The sequence below is a fragment of the Amblyomma mixtum genome, chromosome 10, assembly GCF_055824585.1.
Source record: "Amblyomma mixtum isolate Tamu chromosome 10, ASM5582458v1, whole genome shotgun sequence".
Taxonomy (NCBI): Eukaryota; Metazoa; Arthropoda; class Arachnida; order Ixodida; family Ixodidae; genus Amblyomma; species Amblyomma mixtum.
In genome coordinates this window covers 107811163-107831989 of record NC_143021.1, presented here as the reverse complement: position 1 = coordinate 107831989, position 20827 = coordinate 107811163, and the positions used below count along the sequence as shown (strand labels likewise).

The 20827-nt window shown below is 47.4% G+C and overlaps 1 protein-coding gene across 1 annotated transcript in view; it reads right to left on the bottom strand.

Moving 5' to 3' along the window:
* The window catches only part of LOC149326628 (bestrophin-4-like), a 291138-nt gene that overhangs the window by 202684 nt on the left and 67627 nt on the right, over positions 1-20827 (bottom strand). The window lies entirely within an intron of this gene.

Below are 20827 nucleotides of genomic sequence, written 5' to 3'. Positions count from 1 at the left end.
ACGAAACCTTACTGCTAAAACCAGACAGATATGGCTTTCGAGGTTGTTTTTAGAGTATAATTAAATCATATTTAGAAGCCCGTTTTCAGCAAGTTGTAATTGATAACACACTATCTGACCCTAAGCGTATTGCTGCCGGCGTACCCCGGGGTAGCATACTGGGATCGCTACTTTTTAATCTCTACATTAATGATATTGTAAACATTGACCCTAACACAACTTTTTTATCTATGCTGATGACACCAGCCTATTTTTCAGAGCACCATGTGTATCGAGACTGGAAGTAGATGCTACGAGGTGCCTACGTTCGCTACACCACTGGTCACATTCCAATTCGCTGAATATCAATATCAGCAAAATAAAAGCTGTGCTTTTTAGACCCCGGAATAAGTCTGTTTCTGAGTTAACGTTATCAATCCGTTCATCAAAAATACACTTCTCCTCTTCCGTTAAAATCCTTGGTGTTACATTTCACGTGAACATATCTTGGGATCTTCATGTTGATAATACAGCTGCCAAAATTTCAAGAGTAGTAGGTATCCTGTTCAAGTTTCAGTACTACTTTCCACAATGCATAAAAAAAACTTTTATACGACTCTTTGTTCACCAGTGTTATAACTTATTGTTTCTTAGTCTGGGGTACAACCACTGTCTCCAATACTACAAAAGTCCATGTACTACAGAATAAAGCAGTTCGTGCAATTAACATCATTCCAAATGATGCACACACCAAACCTGTCTTTGAGGCATTACATATTGTACCTATTGTGCAATTCTATTCTGCCCTGCTGCGTAAAAAGTACACATCAAATATTAATCAAGGATATTCATTTCTCGCTCATTTGTCTAGACTAATATGCAGAGAACGCCCCTACAATACGCGCATTGGAGACAAGTGGTTTTTTACCCCGAACGCGAACTGACTACGGCAGACAAATGCTGTCCTATAATATGCCGTCCATTTTAAACAATTTGTGCAAAACTGTAATTAGTGAACAGTAACAACATATCATTTCTTTCTTTACTGTACTAACTCAGCCTGCTGTTATACCTTCCCTCTTGACGTGAATGTTTGATGGTTATGTGTTTATTGATGCCCTGAACATGTTTATTTTCGATGCAATGTGCTCTTCATTTAAATATTTCACAGGCATCACATGTACTGTAGCGTTGTGCGATTGTGTGTTTTGTGCACAATGTAGCTGCTGTAGGGGCGGGGACCTCCGTCAAGCCTATATAGGCTTTTTGTCCCCGCTCCACACATCCTTGATGTGAAAATAAACTTTATTCATTGATAATCAATTTACTCGTGACATTTGCAATAAACTTCATGCGGCAATCAGATATACGCAATATTCATTGATATTTCGAAGTAGTTCGATAGAGTGGTTCACTCGAAACTTATGTGCAAACTTGGCACGATCTTCAACAACCCCCGCCTTATCAATTTGATTTCAAGTTTTCTTTCCAACCGTTCTCAATTTGTGTCCTTCAACACAACTAATTCTAGGGTTGCAGACATGCCCTCAGGAGTTCCTCAGGGTTCTTTATTGGGCCCATTGCTTTTCTTGACCTTGTAACATCACCTGTAACCTTCGTTTGTATGCTGTAGGGTGACTTTTTTCGGCTTGTTGGTAGTACATAGCTTCAAAACAGTGTAGCGCAACCAAGCGCTCGTGGTGTTTCTATCCACTTTTTTCCTCGTTCTTGGTTGTGCTACAGTGTTTTGAAACTAAGGTTTGTATGCGAGTGTTACATCTCAAAATTTCCTGCCTTGGATGATTACTTACACCTTCAGAAATCGTTCTCAGAGTTTAGCTCTTGGTGTGCTGCATGATAAATGACTATTAACATCCGCAAAACCGTTATGACTTTCACTAATAGAACGGCACCTTCCGTGTTTACTTACAAAATTAACCATTCCCCTGTCGTAGCGGCGCCCGGCCGCTATCGGGGTGAACGCCAAGTGCCTTCGGCTCCAGTCACGGTGAAACGCCAGGTGTAAAAGCGCGATACATTCAAGTATGTGTTAACTCTGTTCCAGTGTTTGCAAAAGTTGATACCGGGGCCGAAGTTACCGTGCTTCCGTCATCTTTTCCTGGTCTCCCTGTTAAATTAACGAGAGCAAACGAGGTTTTGTTAGGCGCGAGTGGTTCACGCCTCAATGTTTTCGGCAAATTCGAGGCAGAAATCACTTGGAAGGGGAAACGTTCTCGCCAAACATGTTATGTCGTCAGCCCGCTACCACACGTTCTTCTCGGTTTGCCCGCTCTGGAGTCACTAGGAGCCGCGACGTTTGTCGATTCAGTAGCGCAGAAGAGTTCTACCGGTAGCGTTCCAGGTAGAACGGCACCTTCCGTGTTTACTTACAAAATTAACAATTCCCCCATCCAGAGTGTGAGTCAATACAAATACCTCAGCCTTATTTTCACACACAACATGGCATGGTCCAAAGACATAGATTTAATAACCTCAAAGGCACTTAAAAAGTTAGGATACCTCCGTCACACAATAAAAGCTGCTCCTAGAGATACGAAACTACTAATGTATAAATCACTTATCCGTCCACTACTTGAATACGCCTCTCCTGTCTCGAACCCGCATAAACAATGCGAAATTAACCGAATAGAAGCAGTGAAAAAGAAAGCCGTTCGTTTCATATGCCACAAGTCTGGTAGGGATTTTTCGCCTTCCACAACTTTCATAACCACTCTCAGCTCGACGAAGGACCGAGTCTTTAAAATTTCTGCATTGCATTATTAACTCTTCTTGCCGGACCTCTGCAAATGATTACCTAATCCTTGCTATACCATCTAAAACTAGAAGTCACCACAGCCTAAATATCACGCCTTATTTTGCCCTCACGGACACTTTTAACTACAGTTTCTCTTCGCGTGCAATCGAATGTTGGAATTCTTTACCTGGTTCTACTCGCTCTCTTCCTTTAGAGCTGTTTAAGCGACTACTGCATAGTTTTACCTTTTTTTCTTGCATTCCACTCATATTGTTTCGGCTGTTTGCCATTGTTGTGCTCCATGTTTCTCTACACTGTTTTGTTCACATCCACCCCTGCAATAGCCCAATAGGGCTGCAGTATGTATAAATAAGTAAAATAAAATAAAGATGTTTGACGGAGGTCCTCGTTTGCATTCTCAATCATTATCCACGCAGGCATCGAGCATTCAAGCGATAGTTCGGTTACTTTGCCTAAGCACAGTAACGACCGGTTTTGGTATGAACCAGCAATGCACGCAACATGAATGCCAGACCCGCACCACGAGCAGCATGAACAGCATGGCTCAGTCAGCAAGAACCGACTCTTTAGTATCGAGTTCGTGAAGGAAGGAGTCCAACTGAAACAAAACAAATACGTCCAGCGTAGTACGCAACATGCAAGCTAGACATGCACCGCGAGCAGCGTAAACGGCTGAGTTGAAACAACCTGAACCGCACGTTTTGAGTCGAGCCGGTGAACGAGTCCGACTACCACCAGACCAATACGCCACATAATGCGCGCGGTATCAAAGCTACACCTACAGAGCCTAGCAGAGCCAGCAGCGTGAGCGGCGGGGCTAAGACAACGAGAAGCACGCCGCTTTCGCAGCCCGCGAGTGAAAGAATCCGTCTACAAACCTCGCCAGACGGCATTAACTGCGAGGAAAGACTGCAGTCACTCGCGCTTCACACCAAATCCTACGAAAAAAAAGGCGACTGACAACGTAAGAACGGCCACTCACACGGTAAAGGCGGGGGATGCAGCACATTTCCAAAGCTTTCCCGGCCGATACTATGCAGCTGAACCTTTCGGCAAGCCGCTTTGCTTTTTGCGGACGGAATGACGAAAAGCCTTTTCCCACTGCCTCCTCGGTTGCTGCACCTGTAAGCGCAACAGAAGCTCGGCGTCGACGCAGCGCGTAAGCACCACCAAAGCTGGAGAAACGCTTCCCGCCAAAACTGTATAGCACCAAACGAAAACGAAGCGCGATTTCTGTCCCCGACAATGGCGCCGGCGTCTGCTGCGGAGCCAAACAGCGCGCGCTGACACGTGACCACGGCGCATCGGCCAATGAGAGGCTCGACTATCCGAAGGCGCGCTAGGAGAGGAGAAAAGGCGGAAAGTTCAAAGCTTTTATTTTTTTTTTTCAACGGGGGGGTTTTACCTTGCTACCTTGCTGTAGACGCCAGCGCCACAGGCCACGCAGACGCGCGCACTAAAACATACCGAAACCTAAACTTAAGGGACTGACTGGGATAGCGAAAAACGGGGCTTCGCAAGCACTTGGCTTCACAAGGCTGGCCTGGCGTCGCGCTCACTCTTTTCCTCCGTGTTTGAATGCGCCGTTCGGGCCATATGTCGTCTCAGGCGCCGTTGTTAGTGCGCTCTAACGTCGACAACGCAAAAGTGACTGGAATGCGTCAGTCTTTTCAAGCACAGGACGAGGCCATGGTCTTCTCTCGTCATGTAAGCTCGGTCGTCGAAAGGGGAATATGTGAGCTGTTGAACAGAAAGAAAATATGTCACTGACGGCACACCGAGTTTTGAAAAGTTCTGAATTCTGTTTTGATGCGATCTTTCACTTCTTCAATACTGCTAAGGCTTCCATCGCTGTACACCCTCGATTTGATGTAGCCCCACAATAAAAAAATCGCAAGGGCACAAGTCTGGCGAGCGTGGTGGCCACGGGGACCCTCGGCTCACCCGCCGACCTGGAAACTCTTTGTCCAGCCACTTTGCGTGCGCAGTGGGCGCCATCTTGTTGGAACGTGCACATCCCTTGTGGCACTCCACCAGCTCCGGCGGGAATTCTTCTTTCATACGACTCGGCGGTGACCTTCAAAGAAAAACAAGCCGATCACTGCTTCCCGCCCATTTCCGCACCACGCAATGATGTGTGGGGAGTTAACGGCCCTTGTACAAATAAAACGAGGCTTGTTCCTTGCCCAAAAACGAGTGCTCTGCCTCGTTACGCGGCCGTCAAGATGAAAAACCAGCTCGTCGCTCAACACCGCTGCTGCTCGCACGGGCAGAGTACAACTCTTTTGGTTTTTATCTGCCGAGCTCAGATTTTGGCGCATCTGCACCCTATAAGGCCGCCACCCCCTCTTTGTTAGGGCCCGGCTCACGGCGGACGAGTTCCAAGCATCAGCCCGGCACGGGTGGACGGGGACCGCTTTCAAATGTTCCCTCGAGTGCATCGCCGATCTCGCTGTGTGTCTCAGTCACCTGCCTCATGACCGACCCGGTTTCTTCAGACTTGCAGCACCATTTCGAAGCTGCGCAACGAGACGGTGATCGACGGCGAAACTTCAACGCCTTGAGGACATGGCGGCGTAAATAGGCACACTGACGCTCTACACACCACGGCAGAACGACGCAAGGGCGTCAGCGACAGCGGAGAAGAATAATAAAATTCACCGCCGCAAACACGAATGCAAAGTGAGAAACGCAACTGATTACTTTGAGAAGTCTTCTGTTTCTGCAGAGAGAGCCGTGAAAGCAGACGACAGAAACACTTGACGACGAAGCGGACAAGGTACTGTTTGTCCGTAAACAATACCTGGTCCCTGAATTGTTTACGATACCTTTCAAAATGCGTGAGCCTAAAAATATTCGACGCGCTAAAGGAGACATGGCCCGAACGACGCGTTCAAAGCTAGCCGCGCGAATTGCAACGCTCGCCTCGGCACTCTCCGGACGCGGAGCTTTCCTTCAGCGATGCCTGATGGCGCCAGCTTCGGCGGAAACTCGACGCTGGCGGCTTTCAAACTACAGTGAACTAGAATAGATTCTAGTTCACTATATTTCAAACCCTCGGTTTCGTCACAGGTGGTTCTCGTCTCGCATCACTCGCTGCCGACCCTGGTAAGTACCATTGCCATGCATGCTATAACGCAACAAAGGGAACAACAATAATCAAGCTTTGTGCGCGGTTTCATCACAAACGAGCCTACGGTTGAAGCAGGATAACTTTTCGTAGAATGTAAACTTGGTTCCCTGACCACGTCAAAAAGGTGGTCAGTTGACGTTTCGGAACCGCTACGGGTTCCTTGTTCACAGCGGTTCCGAAACGTCAACTAACCCCCTTTCTGACGTGGTCAGTGACCCAAGTTTACATTCTACTATGCCACTACCTGACCAGACGGGATTCCGTCAAATGGTAGATTTTTTCAGGAGGACACAGGGGCGCAATAAAAGACACGGACAGAGATGTAGACAGGGACGAGCGCTCGTCCCTGTCTACTTCTCTGTCCGTGTCTTTTATTGCGCCCCTGTGTCCTCCTGAAAAGTTATGAACCAACACGCCCAAATACAAGTACTTCTGAAATGATGGATTACAGGATAATTTTTCGAAGCCGTTTCGATAAAGTTGCTGAACACTGTAGTTATCTTGGGAGAAAATTGTACATCGCAAAAGGTAGAAAACGCCACTTTTGCGATTTCCCCTACAACCGGTGCTCCCTGCTATCGTCGGATAAAATATGCACTTTTAGACAGGTCATACCCTCTTATAAAGCGTTAAAAGTTTCTTCTGCATTTCAAAGTTTCGAAAAATGGCCAACTTCAACTGGGATTTGAAACAAACGCGCCGCCGATTTTCCTTGAAATTTTCTGAAAGGCCTTTAACCACTGATACTTTTAGACACTTTAGACATCTTTAAAACAAAGAAGTGTACCATTACACTGTAAACTATACGCTTAAAAGAGTATCAGTCACGAATTTAAAAACTTTGAAACTCATTCGAGCATGATCTTTAAAAAAGTCAATGGCATTTTCCGAGTCTCTTAAAAACAAAGAATCGGCCACTTTTAAGAGGCTCAACCTCACCTGCAAAAAAAAAGAAGTGCAACAGAAACTTTCGTGCGACATACACTCTCGCATGGACCAGAGTTTGCTGTGCAACCTAGGATGACACGACTGGAGCTCCTGTCCATGGTAAGGGACGTCTCCAAGCGAGCGCCAGACAGCGAACGTGACCGGTGTATTTCGGAAGTCGGGGACGTTCTAATGCTCGTAACTTTTTCTCCTACCGATTTGCCTTTGAAGCGGATTGACGGCTATTTCCAATAATGCTAAAACAATAAAATAAAATAAAATTTGGGTGTCAAGCACGGACACGCGATGTCGCCAATGATATTCACCGCCTGTTTACAGGAGGCATTCAGAGGTTTCGATTGGGAACACTTGGGGATAAGAGTTAATGGAGAATACCTTAGTAATCTGCGGTACCTTGCTTAGTCACTCAGGACATGAACTGCAAAACATGATCATTGAGTTAGACGGACAGACCAAAACAGTAGGTCTAAAAATTAACATGCAGAAAACCAAAGTAATGTTCAGCAATCTCGCAAGGAGCAGCAGTTCACAATTGGTAGTGAGGTGCCAGAAGTGGTAACGGAATACGTCCACTTGAGGCAGGTAGTGACTCCAAACCCGAATCACGAGAGCGAAGTAACAGAAGAATAAGGATGAGGTGGAGCGCATTTGGAAGGTTCTCACAGAAGGTGAAGGGCAGTTCACCAATATCTCTCAAGAGAAATGTATACAACAGCTGTATCTTACCGGTGCTCGCCTATGGGGCAGAAACGTGGAGGCTAGCAAAGAGGGTCCATCTTAAGCTAAGGGCAGCGCAGCGAGGAATGGAAAGGAAAATGGTAGGTTTAGCGTTGAGACAGGAAGAGGCAGAGTTTCTTTAACAGTACATCTTGCTGGGGATAGTTGGTGTAAAGAGGCAGAGTAGGTCAGGTACCAACACGAGTTATGACATCCCAGTCGAAATCAAGAGGAAGAAATGAGCTTTGGCAGGGCATGTAATGCGCAGGCAAGATAACCGCTGGTCCTTAAGGGTAATGGAGTGGATTCCGAGAGAAGAAAAGCGTAGCAGGGGGCGGCAGACAGTTAGGTGGGCAGATCGGATTTGGAAGTTTCCTGGGATAGGGTGGCCGCAGCTGGCACGGGACAGGGTTAATTGGAGAGATAAGGGAGAGGCCTTGGTCCTGCAGTGGGCGTGGTCAAGGTTGATGATGATGATGAGCGATATTTGGTGGAGCATATCTTGTATTTTCTTCCAGCAGGCAAAGAAGGGGACAACGGCGACGCCGCGAAACGCAGAAACGGGCGCCTAAGAGCTGCGCTCTAAAACATTTTAAAGCGCAGCTGTTAGGCGTCCATTTCTGCGTTTCGCGGCGTCGCCGTCGGCATTGTCCGTTTTAAACAGCTGCGAAATCAATGGAGAAGGAGCTTGCAAACGAGAAAGTAAAAGCGCAACCTGCTCCCCTCCTTGGCAACCAGCGCGCCAGTGGAGGGCGCAGCTGTGCATAGCAACCGTGACGTCACACAGTAGCGGTAGAACGAGGTGGTGGTGGTGAACTTTAATAAAAAAAATTTTATTTGTTTGAAATACTGCCAGTCTCTGGTTGAGACCTTAGCAGGTGGGCATTACATGTATAATACAGGGTAAAGGATAAACATTTCAAAAAGCGGCTGTGCAAAGGACAACAATAATGTAGACAATTCATAGCTCAGAAAAACTGAAAAGAAGTTTGACAGATTTACTCAAGCAATCCAATGAAAAAAGCATGGTAGTCCAGAAATATAAACATAATCTAAACATGGGCATAACACATCGTATACTCCTTGAAGTTGAAAAAAAAAAAGTTTTCTAACCACAACTCTAATTTTAAAACGCGCCTTCTAGTTCAAACAAAAATTTGAAAATGAATCAGCGTTAGTTATAGATGCGTCTAGACGGTTCCATTCTCTTGTTGCTAGCGGGAAGAAAGAATCTTTGAAAGTGTTACTGTGATAGGGATATTCGGTTAGCGTGCACGCGTGCAGGTTTCTTAATGCACGTTTTTGTGACAGTGAAATGTACTTTGATGAATCCATCTTAAAAGTGTTGTTAAGAAGCTGATAAAGGAATTTTAGTCGCCCAAAAACGTGTTTTACTCAAGTAAAGACTAGTAAACGGGGGCGTCAGTAAAATTGGAAGAAACTACTAAGTTCAGAAGTAAAGTCATGAAGTTAACCTGCAAGAATCCTCTAATAATCGGATGGGAACAATCACGAAAAAAAAGAACAAACGGGCAACCAGCTGTCTCACATACAGGTGCTCTAGGCCCAGTCCTCCTGCACAAACAGGCCTGAAAAAATCATCACGCCGCATGGGCTCAAATTTGGAAGGCCAAATGAACGTTGCAAATATACGATGGAAACGCTGTAAGCAATGTCCGGCGCAATGAAGGACCTGGAGTACGCAATAAATTCTTGTTGCCATTGCCAGCCTGGGCTGGACCAAAAATTGAAAGCCGATGCGGGAGAAAAGTCTGAGCATAACGCTCAACGGCCGGAACTCGCTCTCTCCAGTAATGGGCACTGGATTTGTAGGCATGAACGTCGGCGCTTCCCCTTGTGCCTCGACGCTCGACGCCGACGGCGATGCGTGCTGCGCACTCGTCACTCGTTTCGGAAGCGCAGGACGCACGGCGCTTCTGAAGCGGCTCGTCTGCGGAACCAGGTTCATCATCCGCTGGAGGAAGGCCCTGATCCGGAAGCTGCTGGCCAGCAATGTCAGAAGGAGGCGAAGTGTCCGCCGTAGCATCCGTAGGGGGCCTCAAGGACGGCGACTGGTTTCCCACCAGCAGCAGAACTCGCCGCCTCACACCGAGGCGGCGCTGCATGGCCGTCCGCCGGTTCCTTACACTCTGCGGCAGCACTTTGGGAAACCGGCGCACTGCCACTCAAAGGCTCAGCCGTAGCGGCAACTGGGAAGTGCCCAGTCGCGTCAAGTACTTCCGTAGCGTCCATGATGTGCTCCTATAGAGCGTCGTCAGGGGGCCGCACGCGATGCCGCAGCTTGTCGGCATAAGTCACGAAGCACTCCTCCTTCTTTCTGCGGCCGAAACGCCGGCACGCGGCGTACGACAGTGCCGACGAATGTGTCCGACGCGGTTGCAACGTAGACACAAAGGTGGTCTGCCCGGAATCAGAACAAGGCTCTGTATGCCGCGCACAGTCAGCTGATGCAGAACGTCACTAACCCCGACTCGTTCAGCAAGAGACAGGACGACATCACGGCTTAGAGTTCTGACCTGTTCCATGTCTGGAACTTTCCAATTTTCCGCCGAAATAGATGCCACCTTCCCGTGCGCGTGGAATGCCTCACGGATGAAGCAATCTTCCAAGCACTCGGGAAGCCACAAAAGCTTCAGCTTCACCTCCTTCGGTTCCGGGTCAACAACACAGCGGCGGCTCTTCACCAAGAGGTCACCGCACGACACGAGCTTTTCTTTTGATTGCGCCGATTTGCAAGTAACCATCCAGACGTCGGACATCTGGAATTGTCCGATAGAGCTCATTTGCTTGAGGTCCAGGACGTTTGGCAGCGAGTATCTGAAATCCTGTGCCCTGTACGGGCGTCCGGCAAGGTCTTCATGCAGGAAAACGGAGTCGCTCACCAGCTTACCGGTTGGGAGTCGGAGCAGAACGATGCGGTAGTCATTACTGCCGGCAAAAAGCCTGAGCAGTGCCTCGGCCAGAGGCCGATTGAACCTTTTGTGCGGAGAACATCGTTATTGTTGTTTTTGTAGATGTTGTTCTTGTTGTTAGCCTTTGAAAAGATGGCACATACCCACACTGGGGGATCGGCCAAGAATCGGGAGGTAAAGATTGGTATTCACCAGTACATACTAAAGGCAAAAGAAAAGCACACGTGAGAGCAACACCGGGGGAGTCTACCACAAGGAGGGCAGGGAGCGAAAAAAGGCATGAGTTTGGATTGCAGAGAGAGAGTGAGAGAGAGAAAAAAAGAAGAGATTAATTCGAAATATAATAAAGCATAGAAAAGAAAATAGTGTAAGCTTTAAGAAGGCAGTCGATGGGAAATTTTGAACAGCGTCACAAACAGACTTGTGGCTGAACCCAAGCGTAGTACCGCCAAATGATAGCAAGAGTGGGCTGCTCAAACTAAGGTCAAGATGCTGTAAGGGCAACTCCAGCAGTCTTCTCAAACAGGTGAAACGACAAGAATGGAGCCAAAAATGATCGATAGATTCAGGCTTACGGCAAAATGCACAGAGGGGAGATAACGCCAAACCAGACCTGTGCTGATATAAATTTAGAGGGGGGATGCGGCAGCGCAACCTCTTCAGAGGTACTTCTAGTTGCCGAGATCAAAACATTTTTCTGCTCCAGGAATATCGCAGATGCTGATATTCCGCCCATGTTAAAAGTGCTGTGTCTTGCGCGCTTAATAACGCTCGTCGCCGGAACCTAGATGCTGTGATATACGCTGTAGCCGGGATGATGGGCAACACGGGGCGGCCTAGGGAAGCCTTTGCGAGGTTATCCGCGATCTCATTTACTGTCACGCTGCTGTGACCGCGTACCTATATCAAATGAACAAGGCTCAAATGCGAAGGAAGTAGCGATAAAAAAGTGCTTAAAGTGGGACAGTCAACATGCGATGCGAGAAACGAACACAAAAATGAAGAATCGGTAATGACTGCCTCTGCAGTAATAGAAGGACCTAGCCTGCGCAGAGCTGTGCATCGTAGAGCGTCGTCCTGATCAACTTCCATCGGCTCCGTCCCGCGGCAGTGCTCGCTCACCGTCGTCTTCTATGTAGCACAAATACGTGTTTTCGCTCCGATTCAAATGCAGTAAACATTCTATGTATTTTTTTTTCACCCGCATGGCAGGTCTGGGCACAGGATATGTTTATCACGACATACGATCTTTTCGTAGCATTCCTTTATTAAAGAAAAAGCTGGCGAGGTATTTTTGCTTTTACCATCTAAATGCGGACAGTTTGCGCAACAATGGTGAAGACGTTTGCAGTTTTCTTTTTTTTATTCGAGCTGTTTGCCATCAGGCATAATGAAAAAGAAAGTTATAAAAAGGAGTGCAAACAAGCCTCGCTTAAAAAGCGGCAAAAGTTCGTGATATAGCGATTATCTAGAGTCCACTTGGTATAGTCGTCTGCAACGTCCCATCGCAGGCCAACCTTTCTTAGTAAACGTCGTCTCACGGAAGTTGTAGCCGGGCAAGTCCACAGCAAGTGTTTTTCATCACACTGGTCGGGCGCAGCACCACAATGGGGACACTTGTCTGTCACTTCGTAACGTTTGTCACGCCACCGATGACGCACAGAAGGAGTCAGAGCCGCTCCTGCCCGAATCCGGCGCACAGATACCTCCTCCTCCCGAGTGAGACTCCGGGGGAGAGGGTACGAACACGGAGGAATTAGAGCGCATGTTCTCTGACGCAAAGACTGTTTCTCGGAAACATGGGACAGGAACGGATCTGAGGGAAGAGGGGAAGGTGGCGGGATATCGGATGTGTCAAGGTGTGTCATTGCATCCACATAAATATTATGCGGATCCTGGGCATGCCCGCGAATCCAGTGTATACGCACAGGACAGGAGTATTTTGTGCAAAGTTGATGAATGGATTGTGTAACTTGGAATGTGCGCCGGACAGCCTTAAGCTGCTTAAGGGCGGCAAGGGAGTCGGTGTAAATGTGTACAATATCGAAAGTAGGTACGAGTGGAAGGGAAGCAATAGCATTGTGTATCGCCTGAAGCTCCAAGGCCAGGGGGGAGCAAGTATCCGTGCTATATGTAGCGCGGGAGTTGAGATGAGGATGTGAGGGACTGTAAACTGCAGTAACTCCCTGCACTGCTGTGTGTGATGCATCGGTGTATATTATGCACCCTGAAGGAAGATGGGCGGCTGATATCGGCGTCGAAGCAGAGGGGCGATTGTCTGTGAGCTGACAGTATGACCATGGAGGAAGAGTCTGTAAACGATGAAGCTGAAGCGACATCTTGCGTGCTCTGTTTGCCTCACGCTGGTCGATAAGTTCACTCAATGTATTAAGTTGAGCGTACTCTTGCAGAATGGGTATGGGTGTGATACGCGGAAGATAAGTTATGGCGCGCATAGCCTCCCGATTGATTGATTCAAGGGAGTCCCACTGTCGGCGGGTGAGGCGATGAAATTGCGCTTGGTACACTGTCCGCGGCTGAAGGATGGAGCGCACGAGCTGACGGGCAGTATCAAAACGCGCTCCGCCAGAGCGCATAGCTATGCGTCGAATCAGACCGAGAGTAGCGTGAGCCGATTTACGGGTCGCGTTTAGCCACGGAGTCCCAGTCCCAGATGTATGAAGTAGAAGACCTAGAACACGCACACTTTCAACTTGAGGAATTGGAGAATTGTCTACCGTAAAGGTAAAAGGTGCTGCTTTCCGTAAGCCACTTCTGTTGCCAATGCGAATGAAACAAGATTTATTACACGAGAGTGTCAGACCCAAAGGGGGTAGTCGTGATGTTAAGGCATCCAGCGCTTGCTGAAGCGCCGACTGTTGCACAGACGCATCTGGATTACAGGACCACAAGGTTATGTCGTCGGCGTACGCAAGGACGCGCACAGAAGGAATTTTCTCTAGGGCTCGGACAAGAGGTATAAAAGTTACATTAAATAATGTGGGGGCGAGGACGGAGCCCTGGGGTACACCGCGGTTGGAGGTAAAGTGACCAAAAGGCTTCCCATGGATACGTACACTGAAGGTTCTGTTTGTTAAAAATGAGTGAATTGAAAGGAGAAAGCGATGCGGGAGACCGAGATCTTGAAGGGTGCCAAGAATAGAAGAGTGTAGGACGTTGTCATATGCCTTTGTGATGTCAGTCGCGATCACCGTGCGAACAAGATGACTATGGGGAGAATGGTTTAGTACGTCCGCAGCCAAAACAGCCAGACCGTCTTCTGTTCCAATGTGAGGGCGGAACCCAATTTGAGATTCTGGATAACAATCATTCGATTCCAGCCACCACGACAAGCGAGCTGCTAGAATGTGTTCATAAAGCTTGCAGATAGTAGGCGTAAGTGAAATAGGGCGGAGGGCGGAAAGAGAAACCGGCGGCTGACCTGATTTGGGGATTGGGACAACGATTGAATGTTTCCACTCTGCAGGAATAACTCCAGAATGCCACACCTCATTGAATGTATCAAGGAGGGAATGTAGAGCAGGTCCTTCCAAGTTGCGAAACAACGAGTTAGGTACACCGTCATGCCCGGGAGCAGTGCTTGTTTTGAGACGATCTATGGAGGCCAGCAATTCTGCCATGGTAAAATCTGAAGTAACCTCATCAGGGGGCTCAGAAATCGATAATATGGGAGAAGGGGTAGGGAGGCAGTCATGATGTGGGAAAAACTGACGGGCTGCTTGTTGTGCAAATGAAGTTTCATCCACATTCAGAGCCAAGCGAATGCTTTCGGTATAATCAGCTACTTGAGAAGTGCGTTCCATGGCGTGAAATACCCGCCAAAGATGTCTATTACCCTGTGTAGAGGAGAGGCGGGCACACCATGCAGCCCAGCGTTGTCTGCTAAGTCGCTTTGAGTAGCGCCGCGCACGTGCAGTAGCCCGATGAAGAGCTGGAAGAGCTGAAGGGTCGTCGGGATTACGAGAAGCATAATGATCCGCCCTGCGACGAAGAGCCCAGAGATTAAGGAGATGCAGTTTTCTTAACTTCTTTAAAGTATAAGTTTGATTGTTTGGGCTTTTCAGAAACCTGGTTCAAGGATTCTGATGATATAGTGCGCTTTGAAGGTTATGAGTGTGAAGCTTTATGCAGAAAAGATAAAATAGTCGGTGGTGTTGCAGTTTACATTAAGCAAAATCTTTCTATAAGACTCTACTAAGAATTCTTTCGGATTCTTGAATTAATGTTAGACAAACTTTCTATACTAGAACTTCCTGTTATAATTATGGACGATTTTAATATCAACTTGATTCGACCCTCTCATGCATCTAGCACTGACGTTAATATCGTGCAGCCGCCGCGGTGGCTCAGTGGTTGTGGTGCTCGGCTGCTGACCCGAAAGACGCGGGTTTGATCCCGGCCGCGGCGGTTGAATTTCTTCGGAGGAGAAATTGTAGAGGCCCGTGTCCTGTGCGATGTCAGTGCACGTTAAAGAACCCCAGGTGGTCGAAATTTCCGGAGCCCTCCACTACGGCGTCTCTCATAGCCTTAGTCGCTTTGGGACGTTAAACGCCATAAACCAAACCAAACCAAACCTATATCGTGTCTTTTTGCGGTTTCTGCAATCTTATCGATTCCTGTACTCGCGTCATTGATAATACCGAATCATCATTAGACCTTTTCTTGGTTAGTCGTGAGCGCGACAAGACAATGGCTGGTGTCCTTGCTAGCGATGTCAGCGATAATTTATCACTTTTCTGTTTTATTTCAAGAGGGCGGTCTACAGATTTTCCTTGCACAAACACAACACACACTACACGAATGATAACAAAGGTCATCTTTGAACATTTTCGTTCCCTTGTCGCCGCTGAAGACTGGCACCAACTTTCAGCAGTCCAGAACCCCAGTGATTTATACGAACGTTTTTTGGCAAAAAAATAATTGAATTATATATGCTCGAATTTCCTACCGCAGCAATAAAAAAGAGGAAAAGGGCAAGGAAACCTTGGGTTACAGGCCAGTTAGTGATAGGAATTAAAGCACAAAATGCTCTTTTTCATATTTTTTTGTTATCCAGCGATAGATTATAATTTGAGAAATATAAAAATGCGCTACAAGTTAGGCACAGATTCACTATTATGCCAAAAATTTGCTGATATTTATTATGATCCTGAAAAGAAATGGCGCGTTGTAAAAAGCTTACGTAATAAGCGTCAGAACGTTAGACCCTCTGAACAAAAGATTGATAACCAAACTCTTGGTGGTGTGGATCTCAGCAATGAGTTCAATAGGCATTTTTTTTTGTTTTGATCATTTACTACACCAGGTTCCTATGATTTCGAAAACTGCATGCAATTTTATTTATTTATTTATTACCTGCATCGCCTGTTTCAGGCATTACAGCAGGGGGACATCTTCGTAACAAAAATCATATCGAAATCACATGCGCAACCTAGGGTTACATGCAACCTATCTAACTCCATGTTTCTTTATCCGGCCGCAGAAACTAAAATTGTTTGCCTAATAAATGGCCTAAAAATAATAGTTCTTGTGGTTTTGGTGGCATCACCACGGCGCCAATCAAAACGGTTGCTGATCTTCTGTCCCAAGTGTTATGCCACTTAATAAATCAAGCACTAACTACAGGAATATTTCCAGATAAAATGAAAATCGCTAAAGTCATAGTTCTACACGATGGAGATGCGTCGACTGCATCAGTACTTATCGCCCAGTATCAGTACTCCCGCTGTTTTCCAAGATAGCAGAAAAAGCAATTAATGAAACGTTATCCAAGCACTGCGTTGCTCTCAGCAGCCCAGTACGGCTTCCAGAGGGATAAATCAACTGAATCTGCCCTGTTGTTCTTTATAGATAAGATAGTACATTACTTAGGAATGCCGTTGTTTAATTTTTTTCTATTTTAACAAAGCTTTCAACTAAGTCAAACATGAAATACTGTCCGATGGTGTCATATGTCCGATGGTCCGATGATATGTCCGATGGTGTCAGGAAAGCGGGTCAAAGAGGCCTGCACTGTCAAACATCAAACAGTGTTCACAAAATGTACCACTAATGTGGTATACGAGATCCCTTTGACGTGTGGCGAAGTATATGTGGGGCAAACGGGACAGTGCTTCAATGAGCGTGCTCGACAGCACAATGTGACACTAAAAAGCAAGACGGGAAGCAATCTAGCTTTACATTGTAGCAGGTGTAAAGATTGTTTTCCGAAATTTCAAGAGACCAGGTTTCTAGCCAGGGCAAAAGAAAATATCGAAAGAGAAGTCATTGAGGCTTTTTATATTGATCAAAGAAAAGACAACTGCGTTAGCACGCCTTCTGTTCTCCTCACCAGAAACGAACTAGCTTTTTTGGACGGTTTTGTTTAGATGCCCTTTGCAATGTCCGCCTGCTTCCTTCAATCGGTTTCATGATTGTTAATATCTTAGAGGTAGTTCTTATCCTTATTCATAATCGTTCAACCTGTGCTATCATTCACGCTCGAATGAGTTATCAACATGCCTTTTGTAATAGCGACCTCCCTATGACTTGTTGTGCTGTGTTGTAGTGTTGTTATCACTCGTCCACCACCGCATTTGTTTTTTAGTTCACGCACCCTCATGCAGCTCAGCGGCTATAAAAGAGCGCTTGGTTTCCTTTCCTGTCATTAAAGTTGGAAGTTGCGCCTCTTTCCTGTTCTGTGTTTTTCCTTCCTGTTTCGTCCTTTTTTGGCGTACGACATTCTTTCAAGACAATGTACCAACTAACCCGTCAAAAAGTTCTACTATGAAATACTGTTTCAAAAATTACCACACTACGGAAAAAAGGGCGTCGCACTTCAGCTATTGCGTAGCTATTGTCCGACCGTTAGCAGTTTGTCGTCATAAATGATTTTGCCTCGGATTCTGAGTATATAACCTACGGCGTTCCTCAGGTTCCATCCTATGCCCTTCATTATTTCTTATATATATGAATGATATTACTGCTATCCTGGGAAATTCTAATATCTTGCTCTACGCAGATGACACGAATGAAACTCTAGCGTCCCAATACTTACTCTCTCCAGTACCTCCAGCTAACAACAGGCTTGAAAATCTGTCAAAATGGCGCTGTGATAACGAGCTGATGTTTAATGTTAATAAAACTAGATATATTATTTTTTCATCTGTCAATAAGCCAAAAAACAAAAATATCACATTTTCGTTTCAATCTAGCTTCTTAAAACGTGTTTCATTGCATAAATATTTAGGTGTCCTATTCCACGAATATCTTCGCTGGTCTTACCATGCAGACCTGGTAACCAGCAAAACCGCGTTACATTGGTATACTAAATAAATTTCACCCCGTTTTCCCAATGTACAGAGGGCAGAACGCTCGCCTAGAATACGTTATGGGTATGTTTCGAGCTGAATGTGTAATATCTAGCGACAACATTTAGTTTAAAATGGTCTGGATGTAAATATGTGCAGTTAAACTCGTAGTATTTCATCGTCATTTTTTGCATTCCTGGTCGCCGCGGCTCTGCGAGCTGCGAAACACACAGTTCGGTCGTTATAGACATGCATTTGTCCTCTGTACTTGAGAAAGCAACTATATTTTTCGCGGTCTAGTCTCGTGTGCAGTACTGTTTGTTGGTATCATGAGCGGGTACAATAATAAGTATGAAAAGAGTTTACATTTTACAAACAAAAAAGGAGGGTTGTAATGGGAACGACCGGCAGCCTTTCAAGCGGTGGTAAGAAGAGGTCGACGAAGTGCAGTTCTCGTTCCTGAATGACTCCTGGGAGTGTGCCCGTCGTGACGTTCTTCGAACAACGACCACCGACCTGCGCTTCGAAGGCGCACCTTTGCACTTGGTGGAGATGTTTCGATCCCGTTCCGGTCCTCAACCTGGAACTTAGGAGCGGAACGTTACTCGCCCCGGCCATCCCTGCCGCCGTCCTCTGTTCCGGGGTGCAACGCGAGCGCGACCCTTCTCCATTCAGTGGTACGGACGACCATGACGTCGACGACTGGCTGGCCTCCTACGAGCGCGTCAGCACTTAAAATCGGTGGGTCGATTCCGTCAAGTTGAGCAATGGCCACTTCTACCTCACAGACGTTGTCAACCTATGGTTTCGTAACCATAAAGCTGACCTTCCCACCTGGTCCTCAATTAAGACGAGCTTCGCCGACGTGGAAACTCCGCGCCGAGCAACGTCTCCGTGCTCGAGCCCGGCTATCGTCCGAAATTTTCACCAGCTATATTCCCACCCATCCGTCCTCGTTACAGACAGACAGAGTTAACCACATTCTTAAAGGGATCGGTGATGACCCTTTCAAATGCTCCTGGCGAAGAACCCCTCAGAAGAAACCCTCAGGCACTCAGACGCCGACGCACTTTCCCGTTCACCGCTCCCATGCAATTCCACCCACGTCCTCGTGTGTGCCTACGATTTCTCGCCGTTCGGCGTCCCTGATATGCTCTCCGAACAGCTCCAGGATCCTTGGATCACCTCGCTCCTCACCGTCCTGTCTAATCCCTCCCCACCTCGTTCATTCCGGACCCTTCGTCTCCAAGCCCACTATGTTGCCGTTCGTGATGGCCTCTTATACCGGCTTAACTACCTCTCCGGCGGGCGGAAGTGGCTGTTGGTGATCCCTCGCCTCCTCCATGTACTATCTGCGCCTCTTTGCACGCAGAACCACAATGCGGCCACGCCGGTGTTTTGAAAACGTATGCTCGCTTGCGTATGCGATACTACTGGCGCGGTATGTACTACGTCAGTACATTCGGTCATGTGCAGCCTGCCAAAGTCACAAGAATCCTCCCCGCCACGACCCCGCTCCGTTACATCGGTTACCCTGCCCGGCCCGCCCCTTTAACCGCGTCGGCATTGATCTTTACGGTCCGCTTCCAACCAATTCGGCCAAGAACCGCTTGGTCATCGTGGCCGTTGACCACCTAACCCGCTACGTAGTAATGTCGCCTCTCCAATCTGCCACCGCACAGGCTGTTGCTTCTTTCATCCTACACCGTCTTTGTTCTTCGTCACGGCGCCCCGAAGGAACTGCTCAGTGATCGCGGCCGCGTTTTTCTATCGGACGTCGTCGCGGCGCTGCTAAAGGAATGCCAAATCGTCCATCGCTGTACCAGCGCCTATCATCCCCAAACCAACGTCATGACTGAACGGTTCAACCCCCACAATCAGTGGCATGCTCGCCGTGTACGTTGATACCGCCCACTCCAACTGGGACAAAGTACTTCATTTCGTAATCTACGCGTACAATACCGCTACGCAGACAACGACGGGATTCTCCCCTTTCTTCCTCTTATGTGGGCGAGAGCCTACATCCACCATGGACACCATCCTTCCGTATCGCCCTGCGCCTTCCGAGACCGCATCTCTTTTCCGAAGCTCACCTGTATGCCGAAGAATGCCGACAACTTGCGCGCTCTTTCACCACACAGCTCCAGCGGCACCAGGAGCACCGCCGGGACTCCTCGGACCCTCCCGCGTCATATCCCTCCGGCGCACTCGTTTGGCTCTGGGTGCCTTCCTCCACCCCCGGCCTCGCCACTAAACTGCTTTCCCGCTATCACGGCCCTTACCGCGTTCTACAGCAAACTTCTCCCGTGAATCACATAGTTGAGCCCCTTGACCCCTCTCGGGATCATCGTCGCCGGGAGCATGAAACTGTACACGTCGAGCGTGTTAAGCCCTACTATGACCCGACCATTTTTTCATCCCCGTAAGTCGCCAGGATGGCTCTTTTTTTTTCGGTGGAGAAGTAACTGCAATGGGAACGACCGGCAGCCATTCAAGCTGTGGGACGAACAGGTCGACGAAATGCAGTTCTGGTTCCTGGGTGACTCCTGGCAGTGTGCCTGTCGTGACGCTCTTCGATCAAAGACCACCGACCTGCGCTTCGAAGACGCACCTTTACAGGGTCTTTGTTTCACTTACAGTTTGTATAGATATGATTCTGTTCCAGCATATTTAAAAAAAAGCCAGATATTAAGTATTGCAGTCGTCTAAATCAACGACTATTGTCCGTATATAAATACGGACAATAGAAAGCTGATTCTGCTGCCTTTCTACATATATTTCTTAACACAGATCCCCAACCAACCCCAGCCAACTCGCCCAGCAACACATCTTGCATAGATCCCCACTACGTTCTCCGACATGTGAATTTTCTAAAACCTCGAATAAGGACCAGGTATGGAATACAGTTCATTAACTGGCAAATCCCTAACCTTTCAAACTGTTACCCTGGCATACTTGTTGTTCTAGAATAATCATCCTTGTCAACCTTCAGAAGAAAGCGTACATTGTACTTTTCGGAACATATGTGATT